General features: G+C 63.3%; 1 protein-coding gene across 1 annotated transcript in view; it reads right to left on the reverse strand.

The window, feature by feature from the left end:
• The window catches only part of GLI1 (GLI family zinc finger 1), a 37,404-nt gene extending 15,045 nt beyond the window's left edge, over positions 1 to 22,359 (reverse strand). Inside the window, exon 1 of the mRNA XM_050925379.1 lies at positions 21,798 to 22,359. The gene's annotated coding sequence lies outside the window, so the exon portion shown is untranslated. The remainder of the gene's footprint in view (positions 1 to 21,797) is intronic.
• Positions 22,360 to 25,511: the final 3,152 nt, after the last annotated feature.

Raw genomic sequence — 25,511 nt, forward strand, 5'->3', positions numbered from 1 at the left:
GTCCGGATCGGCTCCCCGTGGCTTGTGTCCATGGTGCCAGGCCCGGCACAGTACGGATCGGCTCCCCGTGGTGCATGGCCATGGTGCCAGGCCTGGCACAGTGCAGATTGGCTCCCCATGGTGCATGGCCATGGTGCCGGGCCCGGCACGGTCCGGATCAGCTCCCCGTGGTGCATGGTGCCAGGCCCAGCACAGTGCGGATCAGCTCCTTGTGGCGTGTGGCCATGGTGTGTCAAGATCCCGATTGGCTCCCCGTGGTGCGTGGCCGTGGTGCCAGGCCCAGTAAGGTCCAGAGTGGCTCCCCGTGGTGCATGGCTGTGGTGCCGGGCCCGGATCGTCTCCCCGTGGCGTGTGGCCGTGGTGCCAGGTCCAACAAGGTCCAGATCTGCTCCCCGTGGTGCATGGCCATAGTGCCGGGCCCGGCACAGTCCGGATCAGCTCCCTGTGGTGCGTGGTCGTGGTGCCAGGCCCAGCAAGGTCCAGATGGGCTCCCCGTGGTGCATAGCTGTGGTGTGTCGAGGTCCGGATTGGCTCCCTGTGGTGCACGGCCATGGTGCCAGGCCCGGCACAGTACGGATCAGCTGCCCGTGGCACGTGGCTGTGGTGTGTCAAGGTCCAGATCTGCTCCCCATGGCGCATGGCCGTGGTGTGTCAAGGTCCGGATTGGCTCCCCGTGGTGCGTGGCCATGGTGCTGGGCCCGGATCATCTCCCCGTGGCGTGTGGCCGTGGTGCTGGGCCTAGTGCAGCCAGATGGGCTTCCCATGTGCCAGGCCTGGCACGGTCCAGATGGGATCCCACTGGCACCTGGCCATGGCGCCAGGCCCATGATGCCCAGGGAGGCAAAGCCACACTGTGGCTGGTTCCCCCACAACCGCCCGGGCGCTGACTTCCGGGAACGCGAGGCCTGGTCTGAAAGTGCCGAGCCACTGGCAGGAATCCAGCTGTGCTGTCCCCCACCAAACCCGGCTCCTCGCCCCTGCGGGCTTTACAGGACGTCTGTAAGAACCTGCCCCCCTCGCCAGGGGAGAGCCGGGGCGAAAGGGAAGAGCCGGGGTGAGATAAAACCAGGGGAGCAGGCCCGGGGCGCCCCCCAACGCAGGGCCGGCCCTTGCCCCAGGCCCCAGCCGGGCGAGGGAGATGCCTGTGTTGGCGCAGTGCAGTGAGCCAGGCCGCCCCGGGGGCTGCAGGCTCCGGGTCCCGCGCCTGGCCCCACGTTCCTGCTTTCCCAGCCAGCCCGGGGCCGGCCGGCGAGGTGGGTGTTCTGGGCGTTTGTTATGACTTGGAAGCCGATAATGGCCGAGCTCCTGGCCAGCCCGCTCCCAGGCCTGCTCGGGCTGCGGGGGGGAAGGGGGGGCGTTGTTTTGACATCGCGCAGAGCGGGGTTTGCTTTGGGGCCGGGCCAGGCAGTGGCACAGCGAGGCATGTGCTCTGGCCCCAGTGCCCCCCGCCCCCCCGAGCGCCAAGGCTGCGGCACGGGTCAATTACCAGCCATTTCTGCTGATGGGCGAGTGCCCACAGAACATGTCCTGGGCAGCTGCTCCAGCGTGGGGGGCGGTCTCCCCTCCACCCCGGCACAGTGAGACCTCCCAGCCTGGCCTCCATGTTCCCCCCGAACCCTCGTCATGTGCCAGATTGGATCTCATACCCTAGAGGGGAATCTCCCATCCGGTGCGAGCTGTGCAGGGGCTAGGACACATGGCTTGGCCTACAATGGAATCCCCAAGCATGAGGGCAGAGGTGCCCCCCCACGACAGACCCTCTGGCACTCGGCTGTGACCGCAGGGCGTGAGCACGTCTGCCCAGCAGGGCCCTGCTGCCCCCAACAGGCTGGAGGGTGGATCCTACATGGTTTCCGCGACCCCTAGTGACCCCCGTTCATAGAATCATAGACTAGCAGGGTTGGAAGGGACCTCAGGAGGTATCTAGTCCAACCCCCTGCTCAAAGCAGGACCAACACCAACTAAATCGTTGGACGAGCGTGGGGCAGATGAGCCGGCCAAGCAGAGGTTGGGGGTGGGGGCCCAGGGCCTGACCCCACCTGGCTCAGCGCCAGCAGCTGGTCTGACCCGCTGCCCGGGAGGGGAAAGGTGAGAGTGGGTCCTCGCTCCCCAAACCCGCCTGGATCTGCTCCCCCACCCCCCCGGCCTTCCCCCCAGACGAGCAGGTTCTTGGTGCTGCCGGCTCCCGCTGGGCTGGTCCGGGCCATGAGCCAAGCTGGGTAAATTCCCCCCTCCCCGGCCCCAGGCCCACTGTGCACCCGCCCTCCCCCAGATGCCTTCTCCCCTCATACGAGTGTGGGGCAAATCATCGGTTTATCCTCCCCTGGCTGGTGCGTTCACAGGGTCCCAGGCCGAGCGTTTCAAGTGCGTCCAAGAAACGTCTGGGGCTGCCCTCCTGGCAGGGGCAGACAGATCTGGGTGTGTGCGGGGTGGGGAGGGTGGGGGGGGTTAGGGGGAAGCAGGTGGGGGGATGGGAAGGGGACTTTGCAGCTGGCAGCCAGCTGGGGACGGGAAAGTGCAACTTCTCTGCTGCACAAGAACCGAGTCTGTTTGATGGGGGGGGAGAGGATTTTTTCACCCCCCCAATCTCTTCCCCACATCAGCATCAGACATTTGGGGGGCGGGAACGGGACCGTCTGGGTCAGTGGTCCCCAACCTGTTTTGTCTGGTGGGCACCAGATGACCCCCGGAGGACTGTGGCGGTGGACGAGCATCCGCCGAAATTCCTCCGACAAGCAGCAGCCGCCGAAATACCACTGAAAATTGGCAGCATTTCGGCAGCGATGCCTCTGGATGACGCTTGTCAGCAGCATTTCGGCAGAAGCTCGTCCACCGGCCAGTACGCAGGGGCACTTAAACACCCTGGTGGGTGCCATGGTGCCTGCGGGCACTTAGTTGGGGACCCCTGGTCTGGGTCGTCACAAAACAAAACGAGCAAAAGAGGCCATTCGTGGGGCCGCCAGACAGCCTGAGTGCCCGCTGGGCGCCACCCCAACGCAGAGCGCCCCCGCTGGGCGCCCCCTCCAGTGCCCCAGAGTGCCCGCTTGGCGCTCTCGCGACAGCACCCCCCACCTTGGCCCCCAGGCAGAGCAGCCCCCACCATGTCTGCTGGGCACCCAGCTCCCATTCCCCACCTCCCCGAGCTCGCCAAGCCCTCGCGCTGGGGCCAGATCCGAACTAACATCCTTGTCCCTCTCCTGAGCCTCAGCTCCAGCCAGTCTGCATTGTGGGGAGCCCCTGGCCGGTCCCCACCAGGCCTCAGGACCAGCTGACTTCACAACCCCAGGGACCAGTCCCCCGCCCCACGGGGTGAGGGCAGCCCCGACCCCCCTGCTCCCACTCAAGTTGCAAGCAGTGCATCTGACGTGTGGCTTTGGTAATTAAAAACAATCCAACTACATCAAACGCCTCACCGAGAACGGCCCCCCGCCCCACCCACTGCCCTGGGCCACGGCCCCCAGGCACCACTGGCAGGGCTGTATGGCCCACAGAGCTTCCAGGCTTATTTACGCAAGTGTGGGAGGGGAAACTGAGGCAGAGCTGGGATGCGATTCCAGGTCTCCCGAATCCCAGTTCAGTGTCTGACCCAACAGCTGCTCCTCTCTGCTTCCTAGCTATTAATGGCTGAAGACGCACAGGCAGGGAGATGTGTCAGCACACACATGTGCACACACATGTAAACATACAAACACGTGCACACACACACACAAACACAGAGGCACGCGTGTGCACACCAGCTGAGGCACACATGCACACAGATCGGGACCATTCGTGCCCATTTCCAAAGGGGGAAAACTGAGGCACAATGGGGCTCTCTCCTCCCCGGCCGGGCGAGCACCCCGTGGCCCGGCACTTGGCAGTCCCTTCCCCGTGGCTGGCCCACCCGGGTGTGGGGCCCTGCCTGGGAGTGGAGTGGGAGCCAGGGCTGAGCTGGGCCGCGACAGGCCGCGAAATGAGAACAAGCTGGAGTGTGGGGGCGGCGGAGGGGGGGGGCTGTCTGTGTGTGGCATTCAGCGTCGGCGCCCTCAGCTCCTTCCAGCCTCTCCCTGGAGAGCGGGGGGGGGGCTCATCCCCAAAAGGGGGGGCAGGGCCCCGCGGCCCGCTGGGAAGAAGAAGGGTTTGGTTTGCAATTGGGGGGGGGGTGGATTCTCACGCCTCAGTTCCCCCTTTGAGAGCTCGTCTGGGGGCTTTGTCTGCGTGTCACCGGGGAAGAATGGGGTGGGGGGAGGGCAGGGGTGTGAAACCAGATGGGGGGAGTGGAAGAAGGGGAGGCTGCTGGGGGTATGAAAGGTTTTTGGGGGGGCAAAGGCAGGAGGCTGGGGGCAGGGACCATGGGGGTGGTATGCACAGAGAGGGGGAACATGACAAGGCCTGGGGGGGCATGAAATGAGAAGGGGGGGCGGTAAAGCAGGAGGGAGGAATAGCAGCATTTCCCTGAGGGAGAGGTTTGGGGGGGGCTGGGGCAGAGAAAGAGGCGCACTCCCCTTCCCACCAGCTGGAGGAGCTGCCCAGCGAGGGGGGGGGCACGAGGCTCTGGGATGCTGGGAGCCTGGGGAAATCCCCCGGCCCCCCCCACCCGGAAGGAGGGACAGGAGTTTGCAGGGCCACTCTCAAAAGTTTGTCTAGTAATTGAGTCGATCGCTGCTCCACCCCCTCCGCTTCCCCATCCAGCCCCCGCCCGCGCCGGCCCTACTGTCCAGTACAAAGTAAAACGTGTGTGTGCGGGGGGGGGCTAAGACCCACAGCTGGTGGCCGTGGGTCCCATCCCGCTGGGCAGCTAAGGGCCCCAGGGTGTGAACCCCCCACCCCGAGCCCTAACCCCCGCTGTGCACCCAGCTCCGGTAGCTCGGGGTGGTTTTCCCACAGGGCCAGGACACCCCTTCCCTCGCCGGGGTCCACGGCTACATGCCGCCTCACCGTGGCCCCACGCCGTACATAGGCGTGCCCCCCGGCATTGTACTGAGCCCCTGAAACGGACACATGAGCGGGAAGGCAGTACGAGAGCTGGGGAAAGAACCCAGGAGTCCTGATCTCCAGCCCCTCGCCCCCGGCTTTAACCCACTCAACCCTGCCCGTCTCCCAGAGCAGAACCCAGGAGTCCTGACCCCCAACCTGGAGTCCCCCTGTCGCAATTCCCATCCCCAGCGTTCAGAGTCAGAAGGGCCCCTGGGATTATCTCAAGCCGGACAAGCTGCCCCACACCCTGGCCCGCGCGCGTCCGGTCCCCGGGCAGGGCAAAGCCCCGGGCAGGGCACCGTGATTTGTGCCAGAGGCTGGCTGGAGAGAGGTTGCCCTGAAGTGGCGCGAGGGGCTCCGGGGCCTTCCCTGGGTCCAGGCATCAGGGCGAGGGGCCCTGTCCACCAGATGACCAAGGCTCCTGTAATGTTCAGTGCCCCCCAGCGAGGGTTCCAGCCCTTCCTATGGGGCACCATCTCCCCCCTGCCCCTGCCCCAAATGCTCCCCCTCTCCCACACCTGTTTATCACTGCTCGGGGCAGGTCTGCAGAGGCCCCTACGCGGCCCTGATTGCATGAGCACCTGACAACACCCCATTGTACAGATGGGGACACTGAGGCACGGAGTCTCTCCCAAGGCACAGGGTAGAGCAGGGAGGAGGACTGGGGTCTAGGACCCCCCCCCCCACTGGGCCAGCCTTCCCTCTCCAGCCCCATGGCCACATCTGTGCCTGGGGGGGTGGGGGAGGATTTGGGCTGGAGGGGAGATGCTGATGTTATGTCTCTGGCTGCCCTCCCCCATGACTTTCCCCCAGCTGCCCCCTCGCTGGCTTCAGGTCAAGGCTTGCGTGCTGAGTGCATCCCATCAGCCTGAGTCATTCCCCGCCCCCCGTCCGTCTCCAGCCGCAGAGCCCCACGGATCCGCACGTAGGGCCAGGGCACTGCTGTGCTGGGGGGCCAGGGACCCACAGCTGGGGAGGAGGGGGCCCCACGGCCTGAGTGAGGGTGTGGCGTGGGCACCCCGCTGTGCCAGGTGGAACAGGGGGCTCAGCACCGGCAGTGGGACCAGGGCACGGCCAGGCTGGGGGGCTGTGACGAGGAAGGGGGAAGCAGCTGGGGGAGGCTGCCCAGGGCCTGGGTGGGGAGCCCTGAGGCCAGGCTGAGGGTCACATTTCCTAGCTGCCTGCTCTGTTGCCAGGCCTCGGAGCCGCCCACTGTGCCACCCGCCCGCCGTGCCAAGCTCCCAGGGGAGCTAAGGGGCAGGGTGCCCTTCCTGGAGGCCTAGCTGCTGCTCAGTTCCTGGTCTCACGAGGCTGGGATGGGGCTGGCAAGGGGGCATGACAGGCAGGGGATGGGCACCCGCATGTGGAGCCAGGGGGCGCTCCCCTAGGGTTGGGGGGCAGGGGAAGGGCCCTGTCCGGTCTCTGGTCCCCAGGCCGGCAGCGCCGACCACACTCTGCCAGGGGATCAGGGCACATGAGGGGCGTGGAGGGGGGATGGACACTGGGGAAGGGAGTTGTGGGATAAACAGATGAAAGGAAGGACGTGGGGGGCATTTCCCCCCCACACACACAGTCGGGGGCTCGGATGGGATCAGATGAGCCCTCCCCCCATATCCCATCCCTCCATCAAGCACTTTCCGGTGAGCGCCCAGATACCAGGGGGATGGGCACGGCATGCGAGCCAGGAGGGCAGCCTGGCTCCCTCCCTCAGAGTGCCCTGCTACAACCTGCTGCCCCTTCCCCATCCCGGCTGCATCCGCCCTGCCCGGCCTCTCGGGGGCAGGATCCCAGCACTTGGGACCACGGCTCCACCCTGCACCAGGAACATCTGGGAACCCTGGGAAATACCCAAGCCCCCGCATCACAGACCCCCTGCAGCCTTAATGGACACTGCCAGCCTCCCCAGCCCATGCTCGGGTACCCCAGGGAGCGTGGGGCACAGAGACGCAGGGAGGTGCCAGCCCTGCCCCTGGAACCCCATCACAAAGGGAGTTTCTGTGCTGTGTCAGGCGCTGCACGGACACAGAGGGCACAACAGGCCCTGCCTCACCAAAACAGAACGACTACCCTCCCAACACAGGTGGGGAAAGTGAGGCACATGGGGTGCCCAAAGTGGCAGAGTCAGGCTTAGAACCCAGGTCCCCCAACGCAAATCCCTGATGGTCTCAGCAGAGTGGCAGGGGCGGGCGACGGGGCACCCCTCTGCCGTGGCAGCTGCCGCCCTGAGGCATGGGGTCCGTCCACGTGACAGCAAGCTCGGTTACATGCCCATGAGCTGCCGTCACGCCCCAGGTCGCTGCAGTCTCGGCACCTGCTCAGCCTCCTCTGGACCCTCCCCCTCCCGCTGCTGCTGCGCCCCACGGTTCCCACCACAACCAAGAGGGCGAGGAATGCTGAGCTGGCGGGGGAGGCACCGCCCCGAATCTCTGGCGCTCACTGCAATGATTTCATTTCTATTATTGTAGGGTCTCTCACTACCGCTGGGGACGTGTGCACACTGGTTAGTTATTGTAGGGTCTCTCACTAACGATGCGGATGTGTGCACACTGGTTAGTTATTGTAGGGTCTCTCACTAACGATGCCGATGTGTGCACATTATTACCCAGCAGCTGCTACCAGCGGCCCACATTAAACCAGCAGCAGGGTCGGTGCCTGCTGCACTGGTGAGATGCGGGCGCCGCACTGGTGAGAGGTGGGTGCCGCACTAGTGTGATACGAGCGCCGCACTGGTGAGATACGGGTGCCGCACTGGTGAGAGGTGGGTGCCGCACTGGTGTGATTGGTGCTGCACTGGTGAGAGGCGGGCACCGCACTGGTGAGATACGGGCGCCGCACTGGTGAGATGCGGGCGTTGCACTGGTGAGAGGCGGGCGCCGCACTGGTGAGATGCGGGCGCCGCACTGGTGAGATGCGGGCGTTGCACTGGTGAGAGGCGGGCACCGCACTGGTGAGATACGGGCGCCGCACTGGTGAGATGCGGGTGTTGCACTGGTGAGAGGCGGGCGCCGCACTGGTGAGATGCGGGTGCCGCACTAGTGAGATATGGGCGTCGCAATGCTGAGATACGGGCACCGCACTGGTGAGATGCGGGTGCCGCACTGGTGAGAGGCGGGTGCCGCAACAGTGAGATGCAGGTGCCGCACTGGTGAGGCGAGCATTGCACTGGTGAGATACGGGCACCACACTGGTGAGAAGCGGGTGTCGCACTGGTGAGATATGGGCGTCGCACTGGTGAGAGGCGGGTACCACGGTGGTGAGATCTGGGTGTCGCACTGGTGAGAGGCGGGTGCCACGGTGGTGAGATCTGGGCGTCGCACTGGTGAGATACGGGCATCGCACCACATAATACTTTAAGCCAGTAATTAGCCTCTGGCTCAGCCGGCGTCACCCAGAGCGGCCCGGGATCAGCCACTGTTGCAACTCCTGTTCTAACCTGCACCAGCGTCTAGCTCAACCCGAGCACCTTCTGCACAGCCCCAGGCCCCCCCACCCCTCCCCACACTGGGCTGGCCCAGAGGCCTTGCAGAGTCCCACAAAAGATTGCTGGGGGTGGGTTTTCAAAGCCTGCTCTTCCCCTCCCCTGGTGCAGGGAGGGCTTTGAACTCCTTCCCTTCCAGCGTCTTCTCCAGCCCCCCCACCCAGGATCCCTCCTCTGCTTCCCCCTCCCGCTACACCCCTCCTCTGGGTCCTGCCCCCAAACAGCACTTTTTGAAAGCAGATAGGGGTGTTGCCATGGCGACGCTGAGTGATAGGCATAGGGCATTCCTGAGGAGTGGGGAAAGGGGGGCTGCAGAGAAGCCGAGATCCCAGCTTGGCTGCAGGCATTGCTGGGAGTGGGAGTGCAGCTACCCAGGCCTGGCTGTGCCCGCGGGCGCTTCTGGGGCAGTGGGGGGACGTGCCCACCTGGAGCTCACTGATGCACCAGGGCCCTGCTCAGGGCACAGCTGCTGCCTTCAGTCCTCTCCAGAGTGAATCCCCGTGAGCAGCGCCGGCTCCCACCAGGTATGAGCAGGGGGCAGTTTGCACGGCAGGTGTGTCAGTGCCCGGTACTGGACAGTGTTCGAGTCAGTTGCCGCCAACGAGGCTGGATGGCTTGGCCTGCCTTGGCCCTGGCACCGCACCACCCAGCACGTCGCGTCGCCGGGTCGGGGATTGCGCCGCGTTCGCATTGCAAGGCGCGGTGTCGTCCGACAGCAGAACGCACAGCCTGGCCTGGCTCCATTGCCCTGCCCTGCCCTGCCCTGCCCGCTGGGGTTCGCTCGGCCTTGGACGCTGGGTCTCCGCCACATTGCACAGCCGGGTGTGGCACCTCTGCAGCCGGGAACACACCCCACCAGTATTCAACAGGCCTTGCTACTCCCAGTCCTGGAGCCACGTTGTCAGGAGTTAGGGGCACCGGCAGAGCTGGGGGTGGGGAGCCCAGGGCTGGGCTAGCAGGCACTGCGGGTCGGGAGTGAGGGGCACCGGCAGAGCTGGAGATGGGGAGCCCAGGGATGGGCTAGCAGGGGCTGTGGGTTGGGAGTGAGGGGCACTGGCAGAGCTGGGGGTGGGGAGCCCAGGGCTGGGCTAGCAGTTCCCCCCGAGCAGCACCGAGCCATGGGGCACAGACTAGCCATGCAGATGGGAGGGGCACCCGCAGTGAGGTAGAAACACCGGGGGGTGGGGGCGCAGAGCCAGCCAGGGCAAGACCCTGCTTCACACCATCCTCATCCTCAGCTGCCTCTCATAAGGATGTGCACACGTCACCCACCCAGCAAGTGCCTGCACACCACACAGACTCTACATACAACACATGTGGTCACATGCATTCCACATGGACTGAACACACAACATTCATGATCACATGCATTCCACATGGACTGTATATACAACACACATGGTCACATGCATTCCACGTGGACTGCACACACATCACATGTGGTCACATGCATTCCACATGGACTCTACACATAACACATATGATCACATGCTCAGCACACTGACTGTACATACAACACACGTGGTCACATGCATTCCACATGGACTGAACACACAGCACATGTGGTCACATGCATTCCACATGGACTGTACACATAACACATATGATCACATGCACACCATATGGACTGTACATACAACACATATGCAGTCACATGGATCTCACATGGACTGTACACACAACACACATAGCCACATGCATGTCACACAGACTGTACACAGAACGCACACACGCACATATGCTGCTGCACGCACATCACACGTGTGCACGCCACATACACTGCATGCACATTCACGGCCCGCCGAAGGCCACTCCACGTCCACAGCTCACCCGGCTCCACACTGAGCAGTGTCCATGGCACGCCCGGCCACTCACACACATGCCAGTACGGCACCGTCCTGCTGAACAGAACAGAGAGAAATTGGGCCACTCTGCCCATCCCTTCCGCAGCCAGTTTCCAGGCACCCCCATGTGCCCGGGCTGGAGCAGGGGCTGGGGCCAGATCTCCCCGCCTGGGCCTAACCCTGCGCTTCTCCCAGCAGAGTTGGGGGGACCCCAGCTGCAGGACACGCCGGGGAGCATCCCCTGGCTTCCCAAGGCTGCTTACCCCCAGTGGCTGCCCCAGACCTGTCAGCAGGGGGCCCAGCATGCGGCTCGGGGGGGTTGAACCAGCCCCAGGGGGTTCCCTCCACCCCCAGCAGGAAGAGTTTGGGGCGGGAGGGGGAGCAGAAGAGACGAGCTCCCGTCCCGGCAGCCAATGGGAACAGCGAGCCAGCTCCCTCACGCGCAGCCCCCCCTTCCCGGCCCAGCCGGCCCCGGCCCACCCAAGTAGCAGCCATAGGGCATAAATTTGAGAGCCAAGCGCAGGCTGGATTGAAGGAACCTTCCCTGCCAAGAAACTCAAACTGACACACATTCCTCCCGCGCCTGCCAAGAACACAGGCTGCGGCCAGAGGCTGCAGCGCCCAGCGCGAAGCCTTGGCCTTCGCCACCCAAACGCCGCTCGCTGGGCACGGGGGGCCTCCTGCAAACCCCCGCAAAGCGGCACCCAGGCCCGTGTTTCGCGAGGAGCCTGGAGAGAGAGAGAGAGAGAGAAAGAGACAGAGAGAGAGAAAGAGAGATGTATGGAGAGAGATGGGGGGTGGATGGGGATAGACAGATAGATAGATGGGGTGGATGGGGATGGATGGATAGATAGATAGATAGAGGGGGTGGATGGGGATAGATAGATGGGGGGGTGGATGGGGATAGATAGATAGGTAGATAGAGGGGGTGGATGGGGACAGATAGATAGGTAGATAGAGGGGGTGGATAGGGATAGATAGATGGGGGGGTGGATGGGGATAGATAGATAGGTAGATAGAGGGGGTGGATGGGGACAGATAGATAGATAGAGGGGGTGGCTGGGGATAGATAGGTAGATAGAGGGGGTGGATGGGGATAGATAGAGGAGGTAGATGGGGATAGATAGGTAAATAGAGGGGGTGGATGGGGATAGATAGATAGATAGATAGAGGGGGTGGATGGGGATAGATAGATAGAGGGAGTGGATGGGGATAGATAGAGAAGGTGGATGGGGATAGATAGATAGATAGATAGAGGAGGTAGATGGGGATAGATAGGTAAATAGAGGGGGTGGATGGGGATAGATAGATAGATAGATAGATAGAGGGGGTGGATGGGGATAGATAGATAGAGGGAGTGGATGGGGATAGATAGAGAAGGTGGATGGGGATAGATAGATAGATAGATAGATAGAGGAGGTAGATGGGGATAGATAGGTAGATAGAGGGGGTGGATGGGGACAGATAGATAGATAGAAGGGGTGGCTGGGGATAGATAGGTAGATAGAGGGGGTGGATGGGGATAGATAGAGGAGGTAGATGGGGATAGATAGGTAAATAGAGGGGGTGGATGGGGATAGATAGATAGATAGATTGAGGGGGTGGATGGGGATAGATAGGTAGATAGAGGGGGTGGATGGGGATAGATAGAGAAGGTGGATGGGGATAGATAGATAGATAGATAGAGGAGGTAGATGGGGATAGATAGGTAGATAGAGGGAGTGGATGGGGACAGATAGAGGAGGTAGATGGGGATAGATAGGTAAATAGAGGGGGTGGATGGGGATACATAGATAGATAGATAGAGGGGGTGGATGGGGATAGATAGATAGAGGAGGTAGATGGGGATAGATAGGTAGATAGAGGGGGTGGATGGGGACAGATAGATAGATAGAGGGAGTGGATGGGGATAGATAGATAGAGGAGGTAGATGGGGATAGACAGATAGATAGAGAAGGTGGATGGGGATAGATAGATAGAGGGAGTGGATGGGGATAGATAGACAGATAGAAGCCCCAGGCTGACTCTGGTCTCTGTTTTCATCCCGCCGCCCCTTCCATATCTGGGGGGACGTTCCCCAGCTCCCCAAGCACGAACGCTGAACGGAAGAGGACGCTTCTCCCCACTCCAAAGACAGCAGCTTCTGGGCCAGGCGCTTGGATCCCCCATGAAGTCTCAGGGCCTGGGAGCCCCCCCCCTCGCCCTGTGCCCCCTGTTCGAACTGGAAAGGTGCACTGAGCCTACATATCAGCCTCCCGCCTGCCCGGCCTGGGACCACTATCAGTGGGGCAGGAGGGGGCAGGGAATGGGACTGGGGCTTACCCCTCTTGGGGGCGCTGGCTCGGCTCCAGCCCCAGGGCCTGGCTGGGGTGGGAATGGGAGACAGGGCCCCTCCCAGCTCACTGGCAGGTAGGGAACCAGGGAGCCTGCAGGGGAACTCCCGGGGCCGCCCCTGCTGGCCGCTGAGTAAACAGGGCGGCTACATAGTCTGGGGAAAGTGCAGGTTACAAAACGTGCACGTAACACGCACACACCCGGCCCCGATCCCGACCCACATCCTCTGCTAGCCCAGCCATGGGATCGGCAGCCAACCTGCCGGTGCCCCTCACTCCCGACCCGCAGCCCCTGCTAGCCCAGCCCTGTGCTCCCCCTAGCTCTGTCGGTGCCCCTCACTCCCGACCCACAGGCCCTGCTAGCCCAGCCCTGTGCTCCCCTCTACCTCCTACCCCTGCCCCCCCGAGTTCTGCCGGTGCCCCTCACGCCTGACCCACAGCCCCCGCTAGCCCAGCCCTGGCCCCCTCACCTCTGCCCCCCGCCCCACTCTTGTCCCTCTGTCTCCCAGGGTGAAGCTTGAGGGCTTCTCCTGGAAGCGTTTTTCCAGCCGGAACGGCCCAGCCCCCACCGGGTTAACGGCCCCCCAGCCCCACTGCGGGGAGACCTGACGTCAGGGCTGGATTAGGCCGAGATCCCAGGCCCGATAAAGAGGCAGTTCAGCTTGTGTGGCAAAATCCATCACCCAGCCCAGGGCCCAGGCCGCTGCGCCGTGAACTCTAGGGTGGAGCAGAGCCGCTTCCCAGTGCCCCCCCCCCAGGCTGAGCTGCTCCCCAGTGCCCCCCTGGGCAGCAGCAGCCCAGGGGTGGGGGCCCAAGCAGGACAGTGACCTGGAGCTTGGGGCGGGGGGTGGATGGGGATGGACAGACAGACAGACAAGGGGTAAGTCTCATGCTGAGCCAGGGTGTGAAGAGTTTGGGGGTCTGGGTATTGGCGTGACAGGTCCGGGGGGCTGGGTGTTGGGGTGAGGGGTTGGGGCGCTGGGTGTTGGTAAAGCCAGGTTGAAGGGTAGCCTGACCCCAGGGTGTCCCCCCATCCCCGTTGCCCAAATATGGGGGGGTTCAGGCCCAGCTCCTCGGGGAATTCTGCCAGCTGAGCCACTGGCCACCCTAGGGCCCAGACGGCTGCTGGCCGGCAGCCACCTCCCCACCCCGTCCCGCTCAGTGACCCCAGGGTCAGCCAAGTGCCCAACTGGTTTAACCCTGTGTGGCCTTAGGAAAACCACTGCTCCGCCTCCTGCATGGATCGGCCTTCGTGCCCTCCCCAACCCGCTGTCAGCCCCCCGTCCACAGGGCATGCCCCATGCCTGGCACTGCCCGGCTGCCAGCCGCACCCATCCAGCACCTCTCCCCGGCCACGCTGCTTGCATAAGGGATGAGAGGATGGGGGCGGCCCCTGGAGAACAAGCTCCCCCAGCCCCCCCATGAGCTTCCTGCACCCAGAAGTCACTGAACAACCGGCCAGGGTACCTGCCAGGGGCTGGATGGGAGCCAAAGTCCCCTAGAGGGGAAAGGTCCCATTCCCCACCCTCCTGTGCCAGCCCGTGCCCCCGCCCTGGGGCCAGATCGGTGGCTGACCCCTGCATGCAGACACAGGCTGCCCCACCTGGGGTTTGGGGAGAAAAGCGAAATCACCAGTGAGCCGGGGCCGGGGGACGCTACGGTCAAAAGCCCCCGAGGTTCCGGGACTCCCATTCCCCAGGAAGGGCCAGGTCGGCCCCTGCTCTCCCTGCCCCGAACGGGGCCTTGTGTCTCTGTCCCAGCCCCCCACCACGCCTGACCCCTCCGTTGGGCTGCCTGCCTCATTCAATCCACGCTGCTAATCTGCTTGGGCCAGACAGCTGCCTCAAAGCCCATTGCTTCAGGTTCAGGGGCTCTGAAAGGAGACTGAGCCCCGCGCCGGGGGAGGGCCGGGGCACCGGTTCCAAGGTGGTCCGCTGGCCCAGGGGCTGGGAGAGCCGAGGACGGGGCTGGGGCTGGCCCCCAGTGTCTGAAGGCACTTTCCCCTGGACTCCTTCCAGCGAAGCCCCTGGGGTTCCCTCCTGCATTAACCCCCTCCGTGCTGACCCACAGAGCTGTCGGGGGGCCAGTACCCCACATGCCGGCCAGGACAGGCCTGCCCACAAGTCTGTCCCAGCCCCAGCTGCAGAGCCCGGCTGTTTTAATGGGGAGACTCAGGCCCCTGCTCCAGAGGCCCCGGTTCAGCCTCTGGGTGCCTGCCATGCACCCCGCTGTCCTAGCAACGCCCTGCTCTGGGGACTGGAGGGCTTTTCCCCTGGCCCCCTGCCCTTCACCCCTCCATTATCCTCCTAGGCAAGCCGGTAAACCCACGTGGGAACAGCCAGCTGAGCCTCCGGCAGTACCCAGTGAGGGGCTGTGTGGGCTGGTACCGAACTGGGGGCAGCACCCCTCACACCCCTGGGGAACCCAACGGCTGGAACATCTGGCTTTGCACCCACATGCAGTGACACATGGGCACGCAGTAAACGGAGACCTGCACCCATGGAGATCTACACACACCCAGGCCTGCACATGCACACATACACACCCAGACCTACACATGCACACACGCACCCCCAGGGCACCGGCCGAGCTGAGGGAGGGAGCCCAGAGGGAGGGAGCCCAGGGCAGGGCTGGCAGGCGCTGCGGGTTGGGAGTGATGGGCACCGGCCGAGCTGGGGGAGGGAGTCCAGGGCAGGGCTGGCAGGGGCTGCGGGTCGGGAGTGAGGGGCACCGGCAGGGCTGGTGGTGGGGAGCCCAGGGCTGGGCTGGCAGGTGCTGTGGGTCAGGAGTGAGGGGCACCGGCAGAGCTGGGGAAGGGAGTCCAGGGCAGGGCTGGCAGGGGCTGCGGGTCAGGAGTGAGGGGCACCGGCAGAGCTGGTGGTGGGGAGCCCAGGGCTGGGCTGGCAGGCGCTGTGGGTCAGGAGTGAGGGGCACCGGCACAGCTGTGTGCAGGGGCCCTGGGACAATCACCTGCCCTGTCTGGTCTCCACTCCTGCCCACCCACTGCCCTGCTCAGCCCAGGCAGGCCGGGAGCGCTCGCCCTGAGCAGCAGGCCGAGTCTGCAAGCGGCAGGGTCCCTGCTCTTGCTAGGTGGTCCAGGGGCTGCGGGGAGGGGGCTGCTGCTTGTTTGCTTTGGCCCTCTGCACGGGATTCACGGCAGCCCCGACAAAGTGCTCCCTGGAAGCCACTTGCACGGCCCTGGGCCAGGATTGGGGAGCGGGAGCTGGGGGGAACGTTTCCACCTCCTGGTGCACGGGGTGGAGACGGCCACGCTGTGGGGCTAAGCATCCGCCTGGCTGGGAGTCGCCCGCCGGGAGCCCCAGGTCCCTTTGATGGGGCCACTGGGGCGGGACCTAGCTCAGCATCGCCCCTCCCCTTGCCCCAGACCCTCACAGGCGAGGGGCCTGACTCGCGACGGGCCGGCGAGCCAGGAAGTCCCGTCTTGCTGAAGGCAGGACATCCAGGTAGGGTCACACAGCAGCCAATCGGCTTTGCCGGGGCAGTGACAACACCTCAGGTCTCTCGGGATGATGGTGAAGGGATGGGTGTCTCCCACCACAGGGAAGACAAGGGGGTGGGGATCAAACCCCAAAATCTCAGCTTCCCCACGACGGATCACCATAAATACCCCAGTTTCTCTGCGGTCAGCAGGTCCTTCGCCCCTCTCCACTAAGGAGCACCGATTTTGGGAGCTCCAGACCACATCCTCCTCGGAGCCAGAGAATGGGGAGAGACTCTTGGTGTTTGTGGTCTGTTCAAATCACGCCTCTTATTGTCCGCATCTAATACACAACCACTTCCCCGGTTAGCTTGTGGAACTCATTGCCACAAGAGCGGGATGCAACCGAGGATGGGGAAGGACAGTGTGACACTGGGAAGGGTGGGAGCTTGGGGGAGGGATCACACCCCTCCTGCTCTGGGGCAGGAAGCCTCCCTATCAGCGGTTCACCCCACAAGTGCCTCCTGCAGGAAGCCACTGGAGGAGAAGAGAAACTGGGCTTGAGGCCCCTGGGTCTGAGCCAGGAAACACTCTGCCTGCCCATTCCTATGTTCCTAGACACCAGCCTCCCGGCCATGCCCTGAGCCCAGGCGCCACCAGATCAGTACCAAGAAGCCTGCAGAACCACGCAGACCACCATCACCAGCCTGGCTCCAGAACGCCCGGCGCCGGGGATAATCGTGGTTTGCTCGGTGTTGAGATCTGGGGAGGAGGGAGCCCCAAACTCCCCCGACTCCTCCTCATCCCCGGATGTGGCGTGGCCAAAACCCAGCTCTGTTTTCGCTGCTTCTTCCCTCTCCTCTCAGCTGCTCCCCATGTTACTCTGCAGCTTCGGGGGCGGGGGTTTGAGGCACTGCAGCGATAGGGGTAGGTGTTGGGGCAACACCCCCTTGCTGGGTGCCCTGCAGGGGGCTCCGCACTCTCACCTCTGCCAGGGAGCCAGTGCTGAAGCCTCCTGGCCTTGGGGAAACTGAGGCAGAGCGCAGGCAAGTGACTTCAGACCCACAGACACGCCACATGTCCGACTCAGCAAGAGAACCCAGGAGTCCCGGCTGCCCCAACAGGAGAGGGCTGGGCAGAGACTCCCCTAAAGCCAACTCGGAGGGGACATTCCCCCTCCATCCTGGCTGATTTGGGGGGAGGCTCCAGAGCAAGAACAGGGCTGGAGAGAGGCCCTGGAGGGGCTGGTGGGGGGCCCTGTGAGTTAGGGACAGTTGCTCCCATGCAGCAACCTGTGGCACAATGGGGCTGGGCCCCTTTGAATGTAAAAGGGCACTCAGCTGCCACCAGGTGTGGGGTGTTCCCCACCCCCGCCCACCCTCCCAGCGGGCATCGAGTTACGATTCTCCAGCTCCGGGCTCGGCTCCAGCTCTCAGCCTCTCCCTTCGAGCCCCGTGGCCCCGACATGTTACAAGGTGTCCGCGATGAATCACTGCACGGGACGGAGGCTTCTCTGCAGCAGGCAGCCTCGCCCGGCTCGGCATGCCACAGTGCCCCTCAATCCTGACATACAGCCCCTGCCACCCAGCCCTGGGCTCCCCCAGCTCTGCCAGTGCCCCTCACTCCCAACCTGAACCTAACTGTGCCAAGCATGTGACGGAAATACCCCGCCCGGCTAAGCCACAGGCAGCCATGGGCCGTTCACAGGCTGTGACCCAGCAGCCGCCCTGCGTGCGTGTCTGAGACACAGGGAAGGGCCGCGAGCAGAGGCAGCCTCCCCCGCAGCTCCGGGGCTGCAGACCCCACACGGCCTGGGGTCCCAGGGCCCAGCTGCCCCCTGCTCGCCGAGGGCTGGCGTGCAGCCGACAGGAGCCAGCGCTGGGCTGGGGCTGAGCTGCACGGAGCCAGACACACAAATAAACAAGCAGCAAATGCAGACGGATGGTGGGTGGGGGCGGGAGCGGAGCTGCGGGGCCCCAGCCTGAAGCCCTCGTTGGGCGAGGTCCTCGTGCCCCTGTGGGTGCGCCGTGCACCCAGGGCGCAGCACCCAGATCACCTGTATCAGACGGGCCCAGGCCCCCTGCCCTGTGCCCAGCCTGGGACCCACCCCAGCTCCCACCCCGGTTCTTACTTCTTTGGCAGCCAAAGACCTGCAGGGACCAACCGGGGATTAAAGCCTCAGTCACGGCTCAGTGTCATTACCCCAGAGGGGCGAAGGGACTTGTCTAAATTCGCACACAGAGTCAGTGGTGAAGGCGTGAGCAGAACTCAGGTGTCATGGGACTCCCCCTATCTCTAACCCACTAGACCCCACTGGCCTCCCAGACCTGGTGATAGGACCCAGGCGTCCTGGCTCCCAGCTCACCCTCCCCCCAGGTGACCTTTCTGCCCCCAGCTATTACTGCGACGTCAGAATAGCTACAGGTTTCTCCGTCCAAACGATGAGATTACTTTAAATTGACACTTTACCTTAAAAAATCCAGCCCCGCTCCATCCAAGCCCCACCCAGCCGTCCTGCCAGACTGCCAAGAACCCCGACCCCTGGGACAGCCGCGACCCCCACACAAAGCAATAACTGCCCCATCCCTGCAGGTAGCTGGGCCAGGCCCCACCGGCCCCTGGCTGTCACAGGACAGACCGTTGCAGATGTGTCACTCAGGGAGTGGTTGAGCAGGGGGCCCACATCTGGCCCCTGAATTTGGGGCCCAGGGAGCTGAGCCCGGTGGCAGTTTGCCCAGGGAGCCGGGAGCTGAGCGGGGGGCTCGGTGTGTCCCTGCCCAGAGAGGAACTCGCACTGGGTTAGTTAAATGGGAGCGAACCCATTCTGCAGCGACGTTGGCTCAGAGGGTCTGAACTGGTTTACAAGGGTTTTGTCTACATGGTTGAATTTCAAGCCGTTTCAGAGTCGCTGCCCTGCTTTGGGTTCAGCAGTGGCAGCTTGGATCCCACCGGTCCCCAGTCGCCGGGAGCAAAGCTGGACAAGGCTGCTCCTGTCCGGGAAGCAGCGCGCACGCCGGGGCTGTGCCGGAGTAACTGGTTCCATTTGCAATCGCCTCTTAGGGGGTCCCAGCCCAGCTTCCCCATGGAGACGGGGCCTCCCGAGGTTTGGTGAAACGGGGGCAAATGGAGGGGTCAGCCAGCATCCGCGGGTACAGGCTGAAATCAGAGCGTGCACATTGCCCTCCTGCCTGGTGTTGCCTCCCCTGGACCCTTCTCCCTGGGTCCCGAGTGGGAGCTGACTCCCCTCCGCTGAACATTTGCTGGTCCCCTGCCCAGCGTCAGCGGGGCCTGCCCGGGTCCTAGCACTGGCAAGGCCACCCGTGCCCCTGGCCCTGTGTGAAGGCTCAGCAGAGAGGCCGAGGGCCGAATGGGCCATGGCGTGTGAGCTCCCGTCAGGGTGGAGACGCTCGGGTGGTTGTAGGTAGTGACCTCGGGCCGGGTCTGTGTCGTGCCCAGATCTCGGGCTAGGTCTGTTTTGTGCCCAGCCCGGCGGGGCCCTGATCGTGAACAGGGTCTGTGCAGTGCCTGGTGGGGCCCTGATCTCGGGCCAGGTCTGTGTCGTGCCCGGCCTGGTGGGGCCCTGATCTCGGGCAGGGTCTGGGTAGCGCCCGGTCCGGTGGGGCCGTGATCTCGGGCAGGGTCTAGGCAGTGCCCGGTCCAGCGGGGCTCTGATCTCGGGCAGGGTCTGGGTAGCGCCCGGTCCAGTGGGGCTCTGATCTCGGGCAGGGTCTGAGTTGTGCCCGTTCCGGCGGGGCCTTGATCTCAGGCCGGGTCTGGGCAGTACCTGGCACGTCGGGACCTCGATCACGGGTGGCACCTCCAGGCGTTACCGTAACATACCTTCTGACGAGCCATGACAGAGGGATTCTCCCCTCCCCGCCCAGTCACGTCACATCTCTGTGGCAAGCCCACGAATTGCTGATGCAGCAAAGTGGGGCTCAGGGCCTCTAGGCTGGGCAGCAGGATTCCCCGGGTGGGGCAATCGCTGGGCACCTCCCACCCCCCAGGAATGTTTCCTGGTGGCTTCTGGGAAGCTCGTTCCGGGAGAGCAAAATCCTTGGCCTCACCCTGAGCGGGTGCTGCTAGCAGAGCCGTGCCCCAGGGGTGCTGCTGGGTCGTGCCCGGGCTCCACCTCCCACTGACCAGGGAGCTCAGGCTGGAGATGGGCCGGCAGGGACCCTCGGGCAGGGCATGGGCCGTGGACAGCGGTGGGAGGGGGTCAGCGTCTCTCCAGGTGCCACCCGGCTATGGATGGGGTGGGGAGGGGCTGGGCCTTGCCCAGTGGAACCAGTGGGGGCTAGATGGCAGCTGTGTGGGGCTCTGGCAGGGCCTGGGGCTCTGGTGGGGCCAGGCAGGACACGGTGTCACGAACGAGCGGGATGGCGGCCTCCCGGCACACCGGGGATTCCCACTGGCAACGGACAGGCTGCCTCAAGGGTGCCCGTTTCTCACCCTGGCCCCATTGCCCGATCCACCCTGGACAGGTGCCCCACTCTGGACGCAGCACCAGATCCGCTGCTCCCCAGGGGCCTCGGCAGCCACCCTGCTCCCTTCTCTTGGACTACGGGCCGGAGAACTGGGCCTCCCCACACATCCCCAGCGTGCAGCCCAGCCCAGCTCAGCCTTTGCATTCACTTTCTGTCAGCACCTGTCCCCCCATCAGGTCTGTCCCTGCGGCGCCCACCCACCCAGCCAGCTCCAGCCTCTGCTAGCCAAGTCCGCCAGGATCTCCTTGGGTGATCGCGGCTCAGCCACCAGGCGTGCGTGTGTCTCTCCACATCACAATACAGAACCGCGCGGTGTCACTTCCCTCGCTCGGAGCCCTCCACCGGCCCCTTCCCCCCATCTGGGGTTGTCTGAACCTACTCTGAGCCCCCAGCCAGCTGTAGGAGCTGGGCTCTCTGGGCCGCTCAATACGTCAGCACCGCTGGGTGACCCGGGAACGGGACAGACGGATGTGTCAGCCAGTCAATGCCACCCACTGCTGGGCCTGCTGGGGGTGGGAGTGCTCCAGAGCATAATCCCAAACAAATCCTTAGCCAAACTCCATGGACTGGCACCCACTGGAGGCCTGGCCCGACCTGTGGCGAAGAAAGAGGGGGAGGCCGCCCCGCAGCCCAGGAATTATTTTGCCAAGTTCACAAAGCAAAGGAAATTGCAGCGGTGCGAAAAGCAAAGGCAGTAAAAGCCGGGGGAAAGCGCCTATATGGGCTGCGTAATCCCTGCCTGACAAATTGCAATTTGGCAAAGTAATTGGCTGTGGGTTTCCCCCCACTCCCATCTGATTTAATTGGATCTGATTCGATTCCAGAAGTTGGGAGCCTCCTGGATTGTTTTGCCAAAAGGAGAGGGAGTGAGGGAGGGGGAAAAAAGCAATTTGGTAACTTTAAAAAATTAAACTTGGATGAAGGGAAATTTACTGTCAAGTCAGCCGGGTTTTGTTGGCCATGGGGCACTTAGGAATTCTAGCTACAGTTGTGTTTCCCCCGTAGGCACAGAAGTTTGGTGTCCCGGAATAGCTGCTCCCGCATCTTGTGGAGCCGAGAAAGGATCAAGTCTTTCTAAAGGTTTGTGTGGTTTAAAAGACCCCACAAAATTAAAGTCATCCAGCAGGTCCTGAGACAAAGCGTCCCATAAGCAAAACCATCCCCTTGAAGAAGAAACCGTTAAATGGGGCAACATTCCTGCTCCCCCTCCAAACTGTAGTTCATTTTTTTTTAAAGTTATTTTAAAAAAATGCATCGTACCTTTGGGAACCGGACTGGGATGGTGACTCGCGCTCCAAGGGAAGGAGCCTTTTCTTTTCCTTTTTGATGTTTTCTCCCCCAAAATCGCACCCTTTGGTGCCTCGAGGCTGAAATTCCACTTTTCGGGGCACTTCGCTTCTTTCCAGGAGAAAAACGTAACATCCAGAGAAACGATTAAAAACGAAAACCCGAACCAGCGGCAATGAAGCTCGTTAACATTCCTCTTCACAAAACTTTCCCCATCGTTCCCTTCCGTCTTTTCCTTTGAAATCCACCAAAAGAAAAAGAAATGGTTAACAAAAATGTGATTTTTGTCTGCCCGATGCAGGCCGGGTTATAAATATTCCGTTCTCAGACTGCAGCCCAGGACCACCTTGGAGAAGGAAGTCTTGTTTTTCTTTAAGAAACTTTCCTGATGATTTCTTGAGTCTTCCCACATGGGAGAGCGACTCAGTGTTACGCCGCTGGGCTTTGATGCAGCGCTGGGGCTTTGGGGAAAGTGTCAGGACAGACAAAAAAAAAAAATCTCTTTCTTTGCCCCTTTCAAGTTGCGGAGCAGTTTTGCGAAGCTCTTTTTTTTTTTAAGAAAAACTTTTAAGGCTGAATGTGGAGGAGGAGGGCTGAGCTCTGTGTGAGGCAAGACCCTGGAACTGAATTCACACAGCATGCTGTCTACAATTTCAGAGACACTTTGAAAACCTGGGATGGATCTGTGCACACACACACACACACACGCACACGTGCACACGCACGCACATGCAAACACACAGCTGTGGGCGCACTCACACACACACAAGGCAGCAGGCAGCCAAACCCTGCTGCAAACTCACAACTTTCCCCACCCAAGCGCCATCTCAGGGAGCGGGGGGTTCACACCCTCTGCCTGCCCGCCCGGCCCAAGAAGGCCACTTGCGGTTCTAGGTGCTGCGCTCCGGACCCCTCCGGCTCTGTGGGGCAGTACAGGAGCGGAGGAGTTCATGGGAAGAGGAAAGCGGGAGGGGGCATCAGGGCAACACAGATGTTTTGGGGAGGCCCAAGGCAAAATCTGAACCTAAGGCCTCCCGCCCTTCCAAAAATATACCCTGGGGAGGAAGAGGCCGGGGCGGAGGGCTGGGCCTGGCTCCCGGTTCTGGGCAATGCCCCTGGCACACAGGGTCACAGCGACACTCGGGTTTGGGGGGGCGGCTGGGACCCCGCGCAGCAGACTGCACCACCAGTGGCTTGGGGGCAAACCGGGGGCTCTTCTCCCTGCTGCGGGGGGAATCGGCAGGTGGAGAGGAGCAGTGGGTTGCAGCCAGTCCTCTGAGGACTGGGGTGCCCCCCCTGCAAGCGTCACAGCGAAGGACGTCCCCAGCGAGTGGTTTGCAAGGTCGGGGTCTGGAATGAAACGTCTCCAGGGGCCGAGGTTTTCCAAAGCCTCAGGTTTGGGGAGCCTGGCTGAGATGGCAGATTTTCCGGGGGAGGGAACGAGAGGGGGCAGCGTCAGGGAAACCTCTGCCCACCCCTAACGTCCCAGTCCTGCCAATGTGCTGGCCCCCATCTGGGGGGGAGGCACCTTCCCTCACTGGCCTCTCGGGGGGGGCTGCCAGCAAAGGGTCCCCAGGAAGTGATGTCGCATTTGACCTTTAAACTCCCTGTTTCTTTGGGGGCCTCGGAAAGGGGAGGGGACTGCGGATGGGGGGGACCCCCCTTTTGTTGGCTGTCGATCTGGCAGAGGCGTGTGTCATTTATGACATGCCCATGGCGTGAGCCAGCTCTGGATCCTTGCACAGCAACTAGGGAGCCACGAATCCAGCCTGGGCTGGACAGGCGAGGCGATATCACCCCATGGCGCGATGACCTCACAGGGCCCATGATGATGTCAGGCCACAGGGAAATGATGTCACGCTTTGTGTATGGGGGGTGCCAAGAGCCCACGTGATGACGTCATGCCCTCAAGGTTGTGCTACAGTGAGCGAGGTCACCTCCTGGCCTGGGGTCACGCGGCGGTGTCCTGTTGCCAGGCACGTCACACAGTGATGTCACGCCGTGATGTCACGCCGTTGTCACCTTGTAGTGTGATGTCACATGGCAATGACACAATCTCCCTATGCGCTGGGGGTGTCAACGCCAGGCTGGGGTCAGCCCAGGGGCCAGACATGCAAAGCCAGTGACCCCGACCTGCTGCTCCAGGCCTGGCCGGCCTCTCGGGGCTCTGGTGCAGCTGGGCCTGGCCGGCCCCCGTGAGAGCTGGGGCACAGCTCACCCTCCCCACAGCTCTCCCCCACAACAGCTCTCCCCCTCCAGGCTTACCCCCCACAGCTCTCTGCCCCCCCCAGGCTCACCCCTCCACAGCTCTCCCCACCAAGGTTCACCCCCCCACAGCTCTCCACCCCCCCAAGGCTCACCCCCCACAGCTCTCCCCCTCAAGGCTCACCCCCCACAGCTCTCCACCCCCCCAGCTCTCCCCCCTAAGGCTCACCTTACCCCTAACTCTCACCCCCAAGGCTCCCCCACCCCAGCTCACCTCCCCCACAGCTCTCTGCCCCCCCAGGCTCACCCCTCCACAGCTCTCCCCACCAAGGTTCACCCCCCCACAGCTCTCCACCCCCCCAAGGATCACCCCCCACAGCTCTCCACCCCCCCAGCTCTCCGCCCCCCTGGCTCACCCTCCCAAAGCTCTGCACCCCCAAGACTTACCCCCCCAGCTCTCCCAAGACTCCCCCCCATGGTTTCCACACCCCCAGCCCTTCTCATGGTTCACCCCCATCTCCCAGCTCCCCACATCCCCCCTCATACAGTTCCCCTGCCCCCCACCCTCAGGGCCCAGCCAGCCTCCCCGGGATAACTCCACTCACCACAGGGGGGGTCGCTGGATTCCTCCTGGGATGGGGGGAGGTTCCTGGCCCGGGGAGATGGGTTGGCTGGACTAACTTGGCTCTGTTAGGGCCTGTGATGGGTTCGGGAGCCTGAGCCCTGGTACAAGTGGAAAGGCCTGGAGCGGGGACTGTGGTGGGGCCAGTCAGGCTGGGGATAGAACCCAGGAGTCCTGCCCCACAGCCCTGCCCCCCCTCCAACCACTAGACCCCTCCCCCAGCCAGGGATAGAACCCAGGAGTCCTGCCCCCCAGCCCTGCCCCCGCTCCAACCACTAGACCCCTCCCCCAGCCAGGGATAGAACCCAGGAGTCCTGCCCCCCAGCCCTGCCCCCGCTCCAACCACTAGACCCCTCCCCCAGCCAGGGATAGAACCCAGGAGTCCTGCCCCCCAGCCCTGCCCCCGCTCCAACCACTAGACCCCTCCCCCAGCCAGGGATAGAACCCAGGAGTCCTGCCCCCCAGCCCTGCCCCCGCTCCAACCATTAGACCCCTCCCCCAGCCAGGGATAGAACCCAGGAGTCCTGCCCCCCAGCCCTGCCCCCGCTCCAACCACTAGACCCCTCCCCCAGCCAGGGATAGAACCCAGGAGTCCTGCCCCCCAGCCCTGCCCCCGCTCCAACCATTAGACCCCTCCCCCAGCCAGGGATAGAACCCAGGAGTCCTGCCCCCCAGCCCTGCTCCCCCTCCAACCACTAGACCCCTCCCTCAGCCAGGGATAGAACCCAGGAGTCCTGCCCCGCAGCCCTGCCCCCGCTCCAACCACTAGACCCCTCCCCCAGCCAGGGATAGAACCCAGGAGTCCTGCCCCCCAGCCCTGCCCCCGCTCCAACCACTAGACCCCTCCCCCAGCCAGGGAT

Source organism: Gopherus flavomarginatus, chromosome 16, assembly GCF_025201925.1.
Source record: "Gopherus flavomarginatus isolate rGopFla2 chromosome 16, rGopFla2.mat.asm, whole genome shotgun sequence".
Lineage (NCBI taxonomy): Eukaryota > Metazoa > Chordata > Testudines > Testudinidae > Gopherus > Gopherus flavomarginatus.